The sequence below is a fragment of the Marmota flaviventris genome, chromosome 15, assembly GCF_047511675.1.
Source record: "Marmota flaviventris isolate mMarFla1 chromosome 15, mMarFla1.hap1, whole genome shotgun sequence".
NCBI lineage: Eukaryota > Metazoa > Chordata > Mammalia > Rodentia > Sciuridae > Marmota > Marmota flaviventris.
In genome coordinates this window covers 11,369,058-11,388,060 of record NC_092512.1, presented here as the reverse complement: position 1 = coordinate 11,388,060, position 19,003 = coordinate 11,369,058, and the positions used below count along the sequence as shown (strand labels likewise).

Genomic DNA, 19,003 nt, shown 5'->3' with positions numbered 1-19,003 from the left:
CACAAAAAAAAAACATTTGGAAGAGTGTAATAAGTAGGAATGACCTTCTCGTAAGTGCTTTTAAATTTGAGGATTTTAGTGTTAAAAAAATTAAGTATGACATATGGCAGTTGTATTTTAAAAATCTGTCTACTAAGAAAGCACAGTATGGAAATGCCACCATGATGCTAGTGATGCTCTTAAATGATTCAAGGATGATGTAACAACACATGTGCCACAGTCTACTTGTGTTCTAAGTGGGATGTCGCGGGTTAACTCTGGTGCTGGCTATATGATTATGGATGGTTGGTTAAAATTTAGCAAACTATACACTTAGTATATGAACTCTTTTCTGTAATACTAACTTCAGGTCCTTTCTACTTTCCCAGGGTCTGTGGTTCACAGGCTGGGAACCCCTAGATGGTGTGTCAAGTTTTGGAAGGCTGAAGCAAAGAGCAGAACAATAAGCTCAAGTAGACGCACAGTTTAAAACATTACGTGCACCCGGACATCCATCATAGTACTTATGCCTCAGAACTTCAGATGACAGAATGGAAGCCCACAGAGGGGTAAGCCTTCCCTGAGGGTCGTGGAGAGTTGAAAGGGACAATGCAATGGCAGCGGGCACCTGTTGTTCCCTTTCTTCTTTCCTGCCTTTCTAAACATATAGTTCAGTCGTGGTTCATGAGCCATTTCCCTTCAGCTCTCCAGACACCTGTAACTGGTCAGGTGGGAACCTGACCCATGCTGGGCTCTAAGTCCTTCTCAGGATTTCTGGGCTTGAGAACAGGGATCCAATGCCCAGTCTCTTTTTGATAAGGTTAGCCTGGGACCACCAGTGGTTTTGTTTCTAGATGTGTAAAGAATCTGGCCAGATCCGACGTTAACAGTAACAAAGCAACAGAGATGAGGTAGAGAAAGTCCTGGCTGCATCTGAGTCGCAGCTAACCTTACTGCAGTTTGAGTATATGAGATAAATTCTTTCTGTTCCAGTCAGTTGAGGTTGGGATCCTGTCACTTGCAACCACAAGTCCTAAATAATGCAAGAAGAAAAGTTTACTGAGCACTGACTGCAGGTCAGGCAGAATACTTGTTACATAAGATACATATGCTTTCAATTATCTTCTTGCAATGAATCTTTAAAAAACAACTCTGTGAAGTATCAGCTCCATTTTTGGAAAAGAAACTGTGATGGGCATTTATTAAATATTTGTAGGAATGGAGGGAGGGAAATTTAACTCATTTGCCCAAGGTCAGAGCCAGAAACTGTTGTAGTCACATTTCACTTTAATGTCTATCAAATCCAAAGGTGCTTGCTTTTCCTACTGGGATGCTCGTATGGAGACCAGGGTTAGCAGACAGTGTCCATGCTAATTCCATCATGCCTGTCACATTATACCTCTGCAATTTTTTTTGGGGGGGGCCACAGTCATGGCCCATTAGTCCTTCTATTTAATTAATATTTCTTTAAATCTATGTAGACCTTTTTATTTAAACTTAAATAACTGCATCATAAACCGATACAATTAATGGAAAACCAGGATCACTTTCATTAATAGAAGACACCCTGGAGATTGGCATGCCCTACACAAAATGTTCATCTGCTTGGTATCTCAAGTCATCTGACACGAACAAAATGCATACCACATGTAAGGAGTCAGTTTCAGGGAAAAGATATACTTTGAGTTAAATATTTAAGATACTTTAGAGAAAGGGGAAAGCTGGCTAATATTTAATTAATACTTAGTGTGAAGCAGAAATCATATTGAGAGATCTACATAGATTATCTCAATTCCGTGGTAAATCCTAGGAAATAAGTACTATTGTTATATCCATTTAAGAGATGAGAAAAAAGAGACATGGAAAGGTTAACTTGTCCTGGGTGGCAGAGCTGGAATTTGAACCAAGGACTTAACAACAGAGCCTGGTCTGATCACATGGGAAGGGGTATTCACCAGTTCTTAGAACAGAATTCCGAGTTAAGAAATAAGACATTTAGGTTTCTAAGAAAGCACAAAGAAAAGAATGCAGATAAGCACTCCTTTACAAGATTGAATCCAACAGGTTTGTCCTTGGTGGCTATTTTTTTGTGGCAAAAATGTTAATAAAAATAGCCATCATTTTTTTTTAATAAACACATTACCACCATCTTCTTTCCTGAAGAAACCCCTGGGTTTTAGAGAGGTGAAAGAGCTTGCTAAGTGCCCCATGACAGAAACAGCCTGTGCCTTCTCAGCACGACAGCTCGGTACTGGAGAAGCACTTCCCCATTTCCCCTGCACCTTGCTCGCTTCTCAAGAAAGGAGAAAAGATCTGCTCCTGGAAGAAAACGACCTGTCAGTTTGGCCCTGGGAGTAATGACCATATTACGATGGGCCTACTCAAAGAGAAATGAGTGTGTGGGCTCTGAGGCCTGGGTCTTTTCAGAGTTAACCACCCTCCAGGAGCAAAAGTATGCGGAAGATTCCAGCAGTAACATTTTATGAGACCCTACATCTACTTTCCCTTTTGGGAGACCTGGGGTGGGGTGGGAGGGAGACTGTCTCAGAATTTAAGTTGAATAAGACTTATGTTTTCCCAACTCATCCATGAGCTGACAGGATGTAATGTTCACATACTGATTTTTAGAGGTAATTGACAGCATTTCCTCTTGACAGCTGCAGTCAAGTTAAGTCTGGGTGACACTTCTTTTTTTGAGCTCTAGTGTTTGGCCACTGGGCAAAAAGAAGCCAAGTACAATGCACTTTTAAGAGCTTTTTTTTTTAAAGAGAGCTGGAGGACGCTGTCCTTGCTTCAAACAAAGTTCCCTCCAGCAATAACATGTCTAAATGTGCTGGAAAGTTCTACTCCCTCAGATGCTGAACTGCAATGACATCCTATGAAATGTCATATACATAAAATTAGACAAGGGCTTAGAGAAAACTGCAGATAATATTGGCTTATAAATTCTCTCTTCCAAACCATTAAAAGTATGATAAAATAGGTGCCTGCAATTCTAAGGGTGTTTCTGAAGTTTACCATCTCAAAAGGGTAGGGGGTAGGAAGAGGATGAAATAATAACTAAAAGCATACAGGAGACTATGCTCATCTTAAGTAACAGAAAATAGCATTTGACCTGTTAAAATTGGGCAGTACTGCACTTCACATTCTCTACGTAACTACAGAGGAGGATGCTCATCTAGGAGAGCCTTTCTGACCTTGGCATGGAGGCCGTCTACTTTTATTTCATACACAGCCTTAAGTTTCGGTACTTGAATTCTAGACACAGAGAAGACAATGCGGAGAAAACAGCACGTGAGAACAGATAGCCAGAGGGAGTCAGAAACAGCATGCAAACTGGACACCAGAAAGAAAAATTCCTTGAGTCTGAGGTCACTTAAGGCAGGACTTAGGACCTTTCCTACCTCTCCAGGCCAAGTGGTATCTCTCGGTTACAGTTCAGTGCAACAACAGCTGTTCTCAGTTACGTACACAGACCCAGCTTCCCCAGCTCCTGGCTTGGCAACTGCCCAGGCTCATTCCTCTGCCTGGAACACCTTCCTCGGGCTCTTCAGTGACTGGTTCCTTCCTATTACACAGGCCTCAGATTAAAAGCCCCTCCAGAGAGCCTTCTGTGGATACTAAAGCCATGAACCCTTGGGCCACCCAAGGGCTCCTTTCAAATACACTTCATGCTGTTTTCCAGAGCACTACCATACCCTGAAACTATCCTGTTCACGACTGATGTATTTTTATGGTATTTAACAACCTCCACTAGAAGACTGAAAGTTCTATGCAGGCAGGGACCTGTGTAAACTCAAAGCAAAACGACTTTATACATGAACAAATGAACTCAGTAGCACAGTTCCACAAAATGTGAGGTTCTGCAATATTAAGAATTGCCTTAAAAATGGTTGAACAGAATGAAGCTTTGAGTTCAGAAAACATGGGCCTCTGTAATTCTTCTCGGAAGTTTATGTACACATTATATGTCTATGTCAAATGTGCATGAGATATGACCACAAGTGCTAAGAGTAATGGTGTAACAAGAAAGACAGACCTTACACATTCTAAGTGAGTTCTGTACTTAAAATAGTTATTCTGGCAATGTCTTTAAAAACATTTTACTGAAATATAATACACTTACATTGAATGAGCAATGGTAATACTACTGCCATTATTCATTAGGTTTTTATTTTAGATTTATTTTCAATTATACTCAAGTAGGAAAAGTTGCTCTTATTTTGGGTAGATTTGGTTTCAAAAATAAACACAAGTCTTTAGAGCTCAATCTTATGAATATACTCACAGAGCCAGAAAATAGTGCATGACAGTAAGACAATAGCACAGAATTTCCTAGAGATTTGTGGAGGTAGACAGAAATCACAGCTGCCTTCCAGGGACACTCTAAGCATTTACTGTATTAATGTGCCTATAGAAGTGGCTAGCATATGCCTTGTACGGGCAGGTGCTGCAAAACATCTCTGAAAGAAGTACTCCTATACCAAAGTGAAGTCTTTAATGAAAGGAATTTTCACTCATTTTTATTGCTTTTAGCTGTATTCAGAGAGGTCATTTCAAAAATACTTCTTTTCCCTGGTGGTACTGGGATTGCACTCAGGGTCTTGCACATGCTAAGTCTACTTTCTACTGCTAGGCTACAACTTCAAATACCAAATTCATTTAAACAGATATATTTGACCTATATTCAACACAAAACAAATGTTTTCCTTATATTATTCTTTTAGTAGGGAAGACCACCCTGGCCTAGTTTGGGTTCAGACTTTCATTACTTCAGCCTTCTACTTGTTGGGCACTCATGCTACCCCATGAGGAGAAGGCAGGCCTGAGGAGCGAGGTGTTTGGGCTGCAGGTGGGATGTCTCGTTACACTCACAGGACGTCCCTGAGGATGAAACAACAACCCAGCTCTCATGCAGGCCGAGTCAACTCAGTCATTACTCCCCCACTGTAAGGCCCGTATGCTGGGATGTGCACACATGTAATCTCAACATGAAAGGATCCAGTGTGATCCTCAGGAGAGCTGCAGCAGAGGCTGGAGGAAGGAGAGGCAATGCACACTGCTTCCTACCTCAGGTGGGAGTGGCGAGCAGGTGGGCCAAGCAAGAATTTGTTCTGAGGATTTTCACACTTGGGTTTTTGCACCATTCACTCATGTACTCAGCCAGTAAGAAAACCGGGCACCTCAACAGGCACCAGCAAGGTGTGAAAACCAACCAATGCACCCGCCTCTACTTAAGCAGCTATACGCCCCCTTCACATCCTTCTTGCCACAGCAAAGCGCAAAAAAAAAAAAAAAAAAAAAAAAAACCAAAAAAACTTTTGACATTAAATGGGGTGTCTGGTACTACTTTGGATACAGTTGATGATGTAAGTTATCCATAAAATATTATTCCTATGCCAGCCTAGGGCTTTATTCACACTTCTCATATAATTTCATTTTTATTTTAGACGTTTAGGTACCTATGTCTCTTCTGCTACTTAATCAATTTAAAATTATTTAAGGAAAATATCAGGTTAATACCCATTTTTCTTTCTTTCTTCACATGAAAAATGCTTTGTAAGAATACTGACTTGAATAAAAGGATCTCTCTCTCTCTCTCTCTCTCTCTCTTAGTAATGAAGGATGACTTAATTCAGTGCCTTTAAGTAATATCCAGGTTAGTCCTCACTACTGCCTTCAAGGCCCACATGACCCAGCCCTCTCCTCTGACTTCTGCTCCCACTCTCCCCAGTACTCAGGATGTCCCAGCAGTCTTTCTGACCCACCAAGCTATCTCATCTCAGAGCTTCTGCAATTGTTGATCTCTCTCCTAAAACCCTTTCTTCAAAACTCTCTTCCCCCAAATCTTAAGGGGCTTGATCTGCACCTCTTCTCTTTGCATTCAGCTCAAAGTCCTCCCCTTGAAAGGCCTCCCTGACCACCCTATTCCCAGGCAATCCCCTTGACCACCCTCTCTTACATCCTATAGAGCACTGAGATTCTCTGAAATCATCCCAATGATTCATGCTCCTCTGTTTAATAAATTAATTTTAAAGGTGTGATAATCAATGATCTAGCTGGAGGGCTGAATCAAGGGTGTGTTCTCTAATAACCTTTGACCCAGGCTGAAGTCTGTAACACGTAGCATGGCATCAGACTTACTGTGGCACTCAATCAAGGTGAAGGAGTGAAAGAGCAAATAAGTGCACAATGCAAGGACAAACACTTCTTTTGTGCCTGTGACATCTGAGGACCTAAGGGAGGTTCCAGGAGAACAGTGGCCTGAGCACATTCTATGGGCAATGTGCCTTTTCCCACCTGGTCCTGTTCTAGTGAAGAGAGGGTCCCAGAACCTCCTAACTACCTGAAAGTGAAACAGCACCTTTTCCTGGAGGCTGTGACAACATCCAAAAGGACTGTGAGGGCACAGTGAATCCTGCCAAAGGCAGATCTATCCCTTGGCCTGAGAAGATAAAGGCAGGGGCCACAAATGCAATTAAAAAGCAACCAGTCCGAAAAACGCTTGTCATCATTTCTATCAACTAGAATTACCTTTCTATGCATTCACACAGCAAACTCTACTTAGCGTGGCTATGGGTTAGGCGATAAAGATACAGAGGTGAACAAAATGAGGCCTATAGGTGTGGAATACCTTTGGAAAAGCAGAGCAAGTTCCACGGGTCTAGGGGTGAGAAAAGGAAGGGGAAAGGGAGAGGGAAGGGCTCCGTCCTGCGGTGCCTGCTGCCCGAGAGGTACCGCTCTAGATGATCTGGGGCTTGACCCCTGCAGTCAGGGTGATGATGTTCATGGCACCGACAAGCACAGAGGAAGCAGGCACAGGAGACAACTGGAGGCAGAAGGAAGCGGAGCAGAAACAGGGAGCTGGAAGCACAGCCTGATACATCTGAGTGAGAACTGCAGCCCGAGTGCAGCCATGCCAGCAGTTACAGAGGGGTCGGTCAGGAAGCGGTGGCCACCAGGCCTGCTGGTGGAGGAAGAGCAGCGGGGCAACAGCAGCTCATGGGAAAGGAAGAGGTAAAGATGTTATCATTTGTTAGTTTCAAGATCAGTAAGAGTTGAATGAGGCTGCTGCCCAAGGGGAAATGATCCACATAAAATAAAGTTTGATTTGCATAATGCCACCCAAAAATGGAAAGTTGACACATCATACAGAAATAATGGTTTTAGGTTATTCATCTGTGTTGTTGTGGACATGAAAAAGTGTCCCAGAGATTCAGATCTCCTGCACCCCACAGACTTTACGAGAGGCAATGCACATGCCCACAGACTGCAGGGTCTGTAGGTGCTGAACTTCTAAGGGCCTGAGCCCAACTTGGCAGGTTATTCTACGGTTCAGACCTTCAACAAAGATTCAGTGCAACACTTGGAGCGATACCTCGTGAATGACTCTAAGAATCTATTCCCTGTAAACAAACACCACAAAACTGTTAACTCTCTAAGGCAAAAAGATTCTGCATAAAACTAACTCACAAAAGTCTACTTTCCTGTGTAGATGCAAACTTTCAGGGGCACAGTGAGAAGGCAGGACTGTGCTGGGCCCAGAGCAGGGTCCCATTCACTTCATTCAAGTGAATCTGCTTCTGTATGAAAAGGACATAGCCAGAAGGCCATATGCTGCTTTATTTCTCATGTGCCATATTTTAAAACCTTAGTGTTTATTCTAACCATGTGAAAAATAACCATCATAATTGAGGCAAATAGAGCAACACTTTTTTTTTTTTTTGGCTTGGGTGATGTATGTAGAAATATTCTTTTTCTAATCTCTCCAGAGCTCACTGTGACTATAATGGCCTCCAAGCCTCATCCTGTCTTTCAAGTCAGTCACAGCTACGATGCATCATGATGAAATTCGTCTGTTTTCCCTAGTGAAGGTCTAGGGCCTGGATGAACAACATCCCCCTCCATGCACTACTCTAAGTTCAAAGAAAGCCTCAGGAGGCTCTACACTTAACAGAGAAAGCTGCCCGGGGGTGAAGGGCCCGACTTCTTCCCTCCCTGGCCTCCCCTTCCTCAGATGAGAAAAGCAGCCCAGAGAGGAGCAAGGGGCAGGCCTGGGTCAGCTGTCACAGCCAACATTCTTCTCACTAAACCACCCTGCCTTTTGTACCAACGGCAGATGCCAGTAATGCAGCAGAGAAAGTGGAAGAACAGATCCCTGTCAAAGCTAGGCTTGGTGGCACAGGCCTGCAATCCCAGAGATTTGGGGGGTTGAGGCAGGACGATTGCAAGTTGGAGGCCCACCTGGTCAACTTGGTAAGAGCCTGTCTCAAAATGAAAAATAGTAAGGGCTGGTGGTGTAGCTCAGTGGTAGAGCAAACCTGGGTTTCACCCCAGTATTACCAAAACAAAACAAAATATAACAAACAAGAACACCAGATGCTCATCAAGACCCTTAAAGCCAAATCTCTCGCCACAAAGCTTGGGGTTTCCACACATCCAGAGGCTAAGCCCAGTCTTGCTTTTCACCAGGAAGCTCATTATCTGCGGCTAATCACCAGAACCCCTGGGGGCCCATACCATCTGCACATATCACCAGCAGGGCTGCCCAGTGGGATCATCAGTGTTCTAACAATCAACAATCACTGGTTAACCTTTCCAGCCTTTGCCTAGTTGTGGAATGAGGCTCCATCCTAAGAAGTGTGACACCGAACACAGGCTTTGAGGCCCAGGAGACCCATGTGCTTCCTCCTTGGCTCTGTGACTGTGGTCAAGCTGGTCACTCTGTGACACTAGCAGTTCTGGTAATGCCTTCCTCATGCCACACCACATCAGAGAGTGTTGCTTCTCCTTTCCCGGATAGTCCTCAAAAAAGTCTTGCCTTCTTTCTCTCTCATATTGATGATGATACAAATGGCAATGAGTATTTTTATATATTACCTCATTTAATCCTCTTAGTAACTAATATGTTTTTTCTTCGGATAAGGGAACGGAAGCTCTGATGACCCTAGATCACACAGCTTTTCCAAGCAATAAAGCCAAGACTGGAAACCAGATCCTCCTGACCCTAAAGCCTATCTAAAACCATGTTGCTCTCTAATCTTCTGACCTGACAGCGGGGTCCAGAGTAATAGAGAATCCTTACAAAAATCAGCAAGGATTCAGTAATCAGGACGCTAGACAAAGGGCTCCACAAACCTTCTCCTTCCTCTTCTGGGAGCTCTCTGTGAAGGAGTCAGAGGAATTGCAGTTGGAAAACACCAACCAAGCAGCTCAGCAAGGTGGGGGCTGGCGTGGGGCACCACAGCAGAGTAGGAAGGAGTCACCCTGCAGCTCGCTGGCCTGTGCCACCTGAGCAGTCGGGCCCGTGCGGCCGCTAGCCACCTCACACAGGCCACTGCTCCATACTGTGCTCCACAGAGTGAGTGTGGTTCAGAACCTCAGCAGCGTTTGCCACGGAGCTTCCTGCAGCCTTCCTGGTTCTCACCACTTGCACTAGAGGTGATCGCTGGACACAAAAGATAGGATTAACGTTGAAAACCAGCCACAACAGTACCTGGAGATGAGGAGGCTTACAGAAGCTTCTGGGCGCCCTTTAAAATATCAGTGGCTTACTGAAGAACACCACTGAGAATGGCTGGTAGAAAAATTCTTTAAAAAAAATTGGTGGGCTTACCTTTGGGATAGCAAAAAAAACAGGAACTTGTTTGTAAAGGAGGAATAGCTTCTCTAACTGGCATTTCTAAGCCACCTGTGGCCCAGACAGGCACTCAAGTGCTGAAGAATGCTGGGGGCATGGACGGTAACATCGGGAGTTCAGGCTCCTCCACCAGGAGGGTCTGTGCCTGTCGACACCGGGGCCCATCCACGTGGGGATACCTGCTGAGGACTAGACAGTCCGCTTCCTCAAGTCCTCAAGGTGGGGAGCAGTAAAGGAGCGAGTGCCCACATTTCTAAGAAGAGACAGGCTTAGTGTTAAGAGGCACCGAGATCAGGCAGCTGAAGCAAGTGATGTGCAGAGGACAGAGAGCTGCAAACCAGAGGCTGTGGGAGGAAAAGGCCTCGGCAAGGCATCTGGATTTTAACCTGACGGCACGGGTTTGTCAAGGATGGAGTCAGTGGGGTTACAGAAGAACAAGGCGATTAGTTTTGTCCTCAGAAAAATGACTCTGTTGTGGCTGTTGTGTTAAGAATGGAGGAAGAACAAGAGGAAGACTAAGGGGAAGAAGAGCAACGAGCCAGGTTATTACTTAATACACCCCTCGGAAGTATTTCTGCTGTGGTTCGATCTACTTCCTCAGCAACCAAAGCCTCTTCCAAATCTTCTCGTCCCTCCTGCTCCTCCAGCAGTACTTTAGTGGATGCTCAAGATGCTCACCTGGAACCAGAGTCACATTCCTCCTGTATCGCCCTCTGTGCCCGACAGACGGAATGCTGCCAAGTCCCCCTGTAGCACTTCTTTAACCACTCCAGCAACGCCTGCCTTACTGTACAACCAGGTCCTGCAACAGGTACCCGGGGTCCCCTCCTCCATCCCCTGACCATCCCTCTTCTATACCAAAGCCGGGTGTTTCTAAAATATAAACCTGACCATATCAATTCCCCAGCTTGAAAGCCCAGGACAGTGAAGTGGAAACCCTGACGGTGGCTTTCAGAGCCCTTTTCCAGCTCACCTCAAACTACACGCAGACCCCTGTGCCACTCTGGATTCTCACTTTGTATTTAATGGCACTACAAACAAATGGCGTCCAAACACACTGCACCCTTTTTGGATTCTGTGACTCTGGAGACAGGAGATACATTTCTCTTCTTTCTGAATAATACTTCTTCCTCTGTACCATGTTACTAACAATCTTACAAACCAATGCTCAACCTCTACAAAGGGGTTTTATTTGGCACTTTCTTTGAAACGTCCCCATCCCCCAAGAAATGATCTCTCCACTCCCTAGTGCCAGGAGAGCACTAAGTAGGTTACAATGACTTGTCCTTACATTTCTCTCTCCAACAAACAGCAGCTATGTGTAACGGGGAGATCTGATATTTACATCAGTGCACAGAAAGAACCGGCTCCAGGATCGGCAATGGCAGGCACCTAAATCCGATTGCCCTCAGATCTCTTTGATTCTCTGCTTCCTGATCTGGAAATTTATAGGGTTAGTCCAATCTGCAATCTCTTCTGGCTTTGATTTTCTGAAAATCAAATATTTTCAAGTCCTGGGAATGTTATCCTTCTGTTTTAAATCAAAGAAATTTTAATTTTAAAAAGTGACTTGATTAGCATCGAAGCCCTGGGGAAGGGTTTTACATAAGATTTACATGCGATTCAAAGAATAAACAGAGCTTTAATCTTGGGCACTAATTCGTTTCTGTGTCCTGTTTTTGCACCTGTTATTCTAAGAAATTTTCTGGAAGGTCCACCTTGAATTTCACAAAGACCTTATTAATGTAATAAAACTGGCCTTACTAAGACCTTTTTATAGCTACAGATACTGAGTCTGAAATTAGGGGTGTAAGGCCAAAAAAAAAAACCTAGTAAACAACAAAACCAATGCTTTAACTCTTGCGTGTTTAACTCCAAAGCCTGCTCCTTCTGCCATGTTGCAATTACCTCTCCAATTAATAACACGTCTTACTTCCCTTGCTGTCACACCCCAGTATGCCACCACAGAACTTCCCAAAGCTGGCTCATCTTCCTCTCCAGCTTCTGGGATAGCATTCAGAAGGGAACAGAGCTATAAGCTGTGTGGCTTCTCCTGATTAGGAGTTCAGACCCATCATTTTTTCACCAAAAAGCCTCTGAGCTGCTTATGTGGTCGACATTGAGTAATGTCTTTTACAGACACACAGAACTAATTTGGCACAGGAGACCAAGAAACTCCATCCACACATTTGCATGAAGATGATCACTAAAAATGAAGAAGTTTCTCTGGGGGGTGGGGTAGAAATGATGGGATTAAAAAACAAGCAAATGGAATGAAGCAGCAGCTTCCATACTGTGATCTGGAAAACAGAGATGCTGGAAGTATTCAGGGAAAAGAGTTTGGAAAACACTACATCCAACCTGTTTCCCTCTGGAGATACTCAATGCACAGAGGAACATCAGAGAATGGGGTGCTTCACATAAACATGTTGGAGGTGGAGATGCAGCTTTGCTCAGTGATAGAGTGCTTGCTTAACAAACAAAGCCCTAGGTTCAATCCCCAGTATCACCACAAAAACAATATGATATGCTTATATCTATAATCCAGCAATTTCCAATAAAACAATTACAGTTAGAATACCTTTTGTTTTTATTTTTGCATACCCAGGGAACAATATTTGTTGGAACATCAATGTAGAAAACTCTTTTTTTTTTAAAAAGCTCTAACAAAGTTAGGTCTCAAAAACTATACTAAAAGCCAGGAATAGTGGCACAGGCCTGCCTGTAATCCCAGTGACTTGGGAGGCTGAGGCAGGGGAATTGCAAGGTTGAGGCCAGTCTCAGTAACTTAGTGAGAACCTAAACAACTTAGTGAGCCTCTGTCTCAAAATAAAAAATAAACTTAAAATGGACTGGGGATGGAACTCAGTGATAAAGTGCCTGAGTTTAATCCCCAATGCAAAACAAAAAACAAGAAAACCCTGCAAAAAACCACCAAACTATACTAGATACAACTAGAGAAGTCTTGAGATTTCTGAGGTCAACAACAGATAATATCAGGAAAAAGATAAACGACTGCAATCAACTCTTATAGAACAAATAAAACCAAGATAAGAAAACTAAAAGGCAAAAATAAAGGCAACAAGAATTATGGAAGATGTTGACACCTCTAATATGTAATTACTGCTTGGAATTCTGTTGCTGCTATAGATACTCAGTAGAGGAATAATACATTAATACAAGAAACTGAAAATAGCGAACAAATGCAAATAATTTCAATAACCCTAATAACTGGAAAATTCTAAGTAAAATAATAACAAAATGCCTTTTTACATTTATAAAGCAGAAAAAATAGGGAAAATGACAAAACAATATAGAATATTCAGAAAAAATGGGCCAGAATTCATACAGAGGACAAATGAACTGTATTTTAAGTTATGAAATTTGCTTACATTTGACACAGAAATCCTACTGAAAATTCCTAACACTTCTTGGTAACAGAGGAGAGAAAAATGACTTATTGCACGCCATATATGTAGTTAGTAGTGTTTTACATGAAAACCAGAAATAAACTAATCCAGTTATGGTTTAGATGGGAGGTGTCCCTCACAAGCTAACGTGTGAGACAATGCAAGAACATTCAGAGGTTTATGAGAGCCATAACCCAATCAGTGAATTAATCCCCTGATGGAATTAACTGAATGGTAACTGAAGGCAAATAGGGTGTGGCTGGAGGACGTGGGCATTGCAGGGCATGGCTTTGGGGGTATATTTTGTATCTGGTGAGTGTAGTCTCTCTCTACTTCCTGATCATCGTGGCTTGAGCCTCTTTCCTCCACCACACTCTTCCACCATGATGTTCTGCTCTGAGGAATGGAGTTGGCTATCTATGGACTGAGACCTCTGAAACAAGAGTCCACAAATAAACTTTTCCCCCTTTGCTTGTTCTTGTCAGGTCTACTAGTCATAGTGGCAAAAAAGCTAACTAAAACATCCAGCAACAGTGAAATGGTAAAATATAACACAAACATAAGAGAGCTTACTTCAAAATTATGTATACGACAATTAGAATAAAAGATACAGCTGAGCATGGTGATGCATACCTGTAATTCTAGCTACTTGGGACGCTGAGGCAGGAGTATTGCAAATTTGAGGTCAACCTCAGCAACTAAGCCAGATTCAGTCTTAAGATAAAATAAAAAATGGGTGGGGATGTAGCTCAGCATAAATGGGTCCTTGGTTCAATCCCCAGCACAGGGGAAAAATCTACTGAATATCTACTATGTGGTACATGCACACCTTATGAAACACCATCATTCAGAATATATATTACATGTATTATGATAGTGTGAATTATCTAGAAATGAAAAATTCATAAGTATAGATGTTTCAAAGCTGTTGCTATGTTGTGACTAGGGAAAAAAAAAAACTTCCTTTTAAAATACAAAGTTAACTTAGTATCCAAAATTTTGAAGGCTTTGAAGTGTCTTATAATTCACACAATGCCTACTTTTCCCTCAGCAATTTCAAAAGATCCAATGAGATATTTTAACTTTCATAGATAGTAGGGAAGAAATAGTACATACCCTCAGTAATTTCTGTGCCGCCTTGCAAATTGTACATTTAAAAAATTAGTAGAATATTGTGTTTCAAGAGTTCCTGTCTGGGGCCAAGAAGAAAACTGTAATCACAGCAATTACCTTGTGAACCTCTAATTTCTGTTGTAATTCTAAAGTTCGAGTAGCACACCCACCCACGAACACCATGGCTCTTTCATCTAGAAGCACTTTCAGCTCCATTCTTGGGAAAATAATAATTATAGGTACAGCAAGGTATTTAAAGACAAAAAAAGAAAAAAAGTCACGAAAACACCATTTCCATGTTATAATACCCCAAGAGTTCCTTGGAAAATTAAAATCTAGACTGGAAAGAAGTCCCTGAGTCAGATCTTTCTAGGAACATAAGAACTTATCAGGAGCCCAGGCAGAAGAGAACAGGAGTTTTTGCTGGTGTGCTGGTGGACACACTGGAAACCCCCGAGCTAGCTGGACATTCAGCTTCTTCCTGCTGGTTCTAAGGTCCTACAATGACCTAAGTCTGGGTCTTGACCTGATGACTCAAAACATGTGGCTGATGGTTCATACTCAAGTGAGCTTAGTCACACCATTTTATGTAAGACAAAGAATCAGAATTGCCAGAGAGAGGCTGGGAGCTCACTATGGAGCTGCAGAGCACAGAATCTGGAGCCAGACTGCCTGGGTCAAACTCCAGTGCCACAACTTAGTAACTTACATGACCTGGGCTCAGTTACACAACCCAGCTGTGCCTCAGTTTCCTCATCTGTGAAGCAGGGATATTTACAGCAACCAATCTGAGTTATATGGATTAAGTGAAGAAATCCATTTAAATAAAATGGTTCCAACGGTACTTAGATCAGAGCAAGCCCTCAACAAATGTTAGCTAGACTTTGCAGGTGCAGACTTCCTTTTTTTCAAGCTTTCCAAGAGGTGAATAACTAGCAAGAACAATTTTTATATGGACATGCAGTTATCAGAACATAAAGAAAAGGGAGATACAGGCATAAAACGTTCCATTCTGACTAGCTCTTTAGATTTAGTGATCTTCCTAGAATGCACACAAGGTGTGGGTCCACTGCACTGCAGGGAGAAGACATCATGACTTCTGTTTGTAGTCTTTATGTTATGTAAACAAACAGTATTAGCACAGGGAATGTGTGTGTGTGAGAGAGAGAAGATGAAATGCATGCTCAAAAGGGTTCCAAATGACAAGCAGCACAAAAGTTTGAAAATCACTGTTCTGTTAACAAATATGAAATTTTACTTTAATTTTCCTTTCGGTGCAGATTGAACCTGGAGCCTTGCACCTGCTAGGCAGCTGCTATACCACTGTCCTATAATCCCAGTAACGTAAGTTTTACTTTTCTTCAATATTTATTGTTACATATTTCAGAGAAAATCCTGAAGATAAAACATCTGGCTCCATATATGCAGAATAATTCAAAGAATAGTTTCTGACTGTCCTCCAGCTCAGTGCACTATGAAGGTGGACTAAGACTTTGGCAAAACAGCCCAGAAGCTGTCTGCAGGCCAAGCAGACAAGAGCACTGTTCAGTGTTTAAAAGGATGCCAACAGTTTTTCTTAACAGTAGCAACCAGTCTACTAACCTTAATTTTAGAAAACTGGGTGACATAAATGGCATTAACATTATTCAAAAGTAAAACAATTGTTTATATTTTCTTGTCACCTTTAAAAAAATTACTTCTGATTTTCCCAGCTGCCCAAATATTACCACCATCTTTGCTTTCCAAGGAAATTAAGGCTCTCTAGAAAGGTGAAGCAACGTTTTTTTTTAAAGCCCACAAGGGTAATAAATGTTGTCTTGACATTTATCTCCTGAATCAAAATTTGATTTTTTAAAACTGATTTCGTTCACAGGTGTCCTACAACCTTACAGATAATACAATACTAAAAGGAAACAAAAACAATTTGGCACTGGGGTAAGCTCAGTAGTAGAGCACTGCCTAGCATGCTTTAGGCTCTGGAGTGGATCCTTTTGTTGATTTATGTTTGTTCATGTACAGGTCCTTTATGTAATTAGTCAAAGTTTTACATGCAGTTTGTACTCTGCCTTTTTCACTTAATATCAGGCTGCAAATCATCCTTCACATTTTATTCTTTATGAGCACACATCAGCCTCTGCTCAGCATTACATCATTCTGATCTGCTTCTTACACATGCCTGTTGTTGAAAAATCAGCTTAGCAGGCAGTTTTTCTGCTTTTATAACTAAAAGCATTTATTATGAAAACCTAATTTTCAGAATGGATGTCAAGTAACAAAAAGTTGCTTTTAATAAAGATGCTTTCAATTTGCATATATGTGCTTTTAAACATGATTATAAAGTAGTAGTAGCCACCAAATTTTTTTTAGTGTATTAATAATTCATGATGTTCTTAAGTCCTAATACTGACAAAAAGTCTTAAATAAATGTCACAAAGATCTAACTAATTCTCCTGCAAATTACATTTCAGTGCAATTTAGGATAATGGCTAACTCCAAGTATAGTATCTTAAAAGGGGTCAATGGCTGATGTGGACTGCCCCTGCCCTAAGCCAGCCAGCTAGCCAGACATACACACACCAGTTCTTAACATGCACCCCTTCAAATAAAACTCCCTGAGGATGGCCAATTCAGACAGAACACCCAAGCAGAAGGAAATGTCCCCAGACCTCAGGAATACTAGAGAACAGGGAATGAGGTATCTGCCCACAAACACTCAACAAACATTATTAATACCCACTGAGTGTTGTCTCCATAAAGGTAAATCTTTGTGGTCTCAAGTTTTTTTTTTTTTTTTAACAAATCCAATCTCTGAAATTACACTCTGGTTCTTCAAGATGCACCTGAGCACTTGGGAGAGGTTTTCTTCCCAAGATTCCAGGTTTTGTGTACAAGTCATTTAGTAAAGGGCAGGGTTCCTCTCCAGGCCCCTGGCTCATGAAATCAGGTTCCTGGTATCCTAAACTAACTTCAAAGGGGTGTGCACTGACAGACCATGTGGAAAACTTCCACCCTAACTCTAAAAATTCACGCTTTTGATAAATATCCTGGGAATACTCTATCCCAGAGCTGAGGAATGCAGAGAGATCCCTGGCCTCAGTGACAATCACCCTAACCACATTAGGTAGCTGGACACAAAATGCTCTTATACATGAATGCTTCTTCATAGCATGACACTTGGGGAGATCCAGGAGGGCCCAGTGCAGTGGCCACAATGTGCACACTTGGGAAAGTTTCTTCCCCTCTAATGAGCTATTCTGGTACCACCGAGAGCAATGTCAAGTGACATGTCCCAGGGATCCTCCAAATCACTCCACCTTTTGTACATGAGCAAACAGCCTCCAACTGTCCAATGACCAGGCCCACTAAGAATACCAAGAGGTTCAAGAGCAGTCACAGTCCAGCTACAATGAGTGACAGAGAATCTAGCTAAGGTTTCACAAGGTACTACTCCGGAGGATTGGGCATGAGGAGCATTACTTTGTGATCAATATTTCATTCCACAGGCTTTTGTCTGGTAGCTCTCGTAAGGCTAGTGTTAAGCCTTTCATATAATTAGAATATCCTTAATTTTGAGAACAACAGTCATCTTTTGGTAGCCAAGGGTTAACACCCTGAGGATGCTCAAATGGTGGAGTACTTGAATAAAACCTGTGTACATCCTAAGTCATCTCTACATTGCTTATAATACATAACACAATGTACATGCTATGTAAACAGTTGTAATGCTGTACTGTTTAGAGAATAATGATTAAAAAAGTGTACATTTTCAGGATAGGTTTTTACTGTAACATTTTCAATCCATGTATACCGAACCTGAGACTGTAGAGGGCATTGTATTAACTTAGATTAGTATTTCCCAAAATCTGAGTGCAACTAGCTGAATGAATGCTGCAAAAATTCCTGTTTCCAATAACTTTGGAAAATGCTCCACACTATATCCCCAATGAAAGACTCATAGGGCATTCAAGTATTAAAAGCCTGAGAGATTCAAAAGCCGGAACCTATGTATCACACTATTTCACAAACTTATTTGATCTCAAAAGCACCAGCTGCTCATCTCTATCCTTTTTAGAAGTGCCTACTAATCTTAAAGCCAGTCCTCTATGTAATACACTTTGGATAATACAAAACTGGATGATGACATTCAAGAAAATCTGTTATTAGCCATGTGTGGTGGCACGTGCCTGTAATCCGAGCGGCTCAGTTGGCTGAGGCAGGAGGATAAAATTCAAGGCCAGTCTCAGCAACTTAGTGTGGTCCTGATAAATTTAGTGAAACCCTGTCTCAAAATAAAAAAAAAATAAAAAGGGCTGTGGCTCTATTGGTAAGTGCACTTGGGTTGAATCCCTAGTACCAAAAACAAACAAACAAACAAACAAAAAGGCTGGAAGAAAAAAGAGAATCTGTTATTTCCATTGGAGAATGTGAATGAATGTCCACTGTTCAAATTCTCTTATTTACATAGTACTTTTATACATTTTTATTGGCTTACAAACATTTAAAAAGTTGGGAGATTTAAAATAACAATTTAGAAGTCTCGCTTTTCCTATCAAATGCCCTGACTGAACCAAACTCACCTTTCCCCAGTAACAAGGATAGGACCGATCAGCAGGGCCTAAGGGGATACTATTTTAAGTACTCCAGTTGCCGCTGAACCACAAGGTCCATGTTAGTCCCTGATGCCTGGCCCAGTCTCACAAGGTTCCTCTGTCATCTACCTGGGCAGCTGTTCAAGGGCAAGAGTTCCAGGATGGACTATTAGGGCCTGTAATACACTTGGCTGGTGGAGGAAGCCCAGCATTTACCTCCTCTGTGAAGTGTGGGGCCCAGGATGCTGTGCCAAGGACAGTCCCTGACTTTG

At 42.1% G+C, this 19,003-nt stretch overlaps 1 protein-coding gene across 5 annotated transcripts in view; it reads right to left on the bottom strand.

Moving 5' to 3' along the window:
* Asap1 (ArfGAP with SH3 domain, ankyrin repeat and PH domain 1) overlaps positions 1 to 19,003 on the bottom strand; it is a 332,543-nt gene that overhangs the window by 145,470 nt on the left and 168,070 nt on the right. The gene's annotated exons all lie outside the window — the stretch shown is intronic.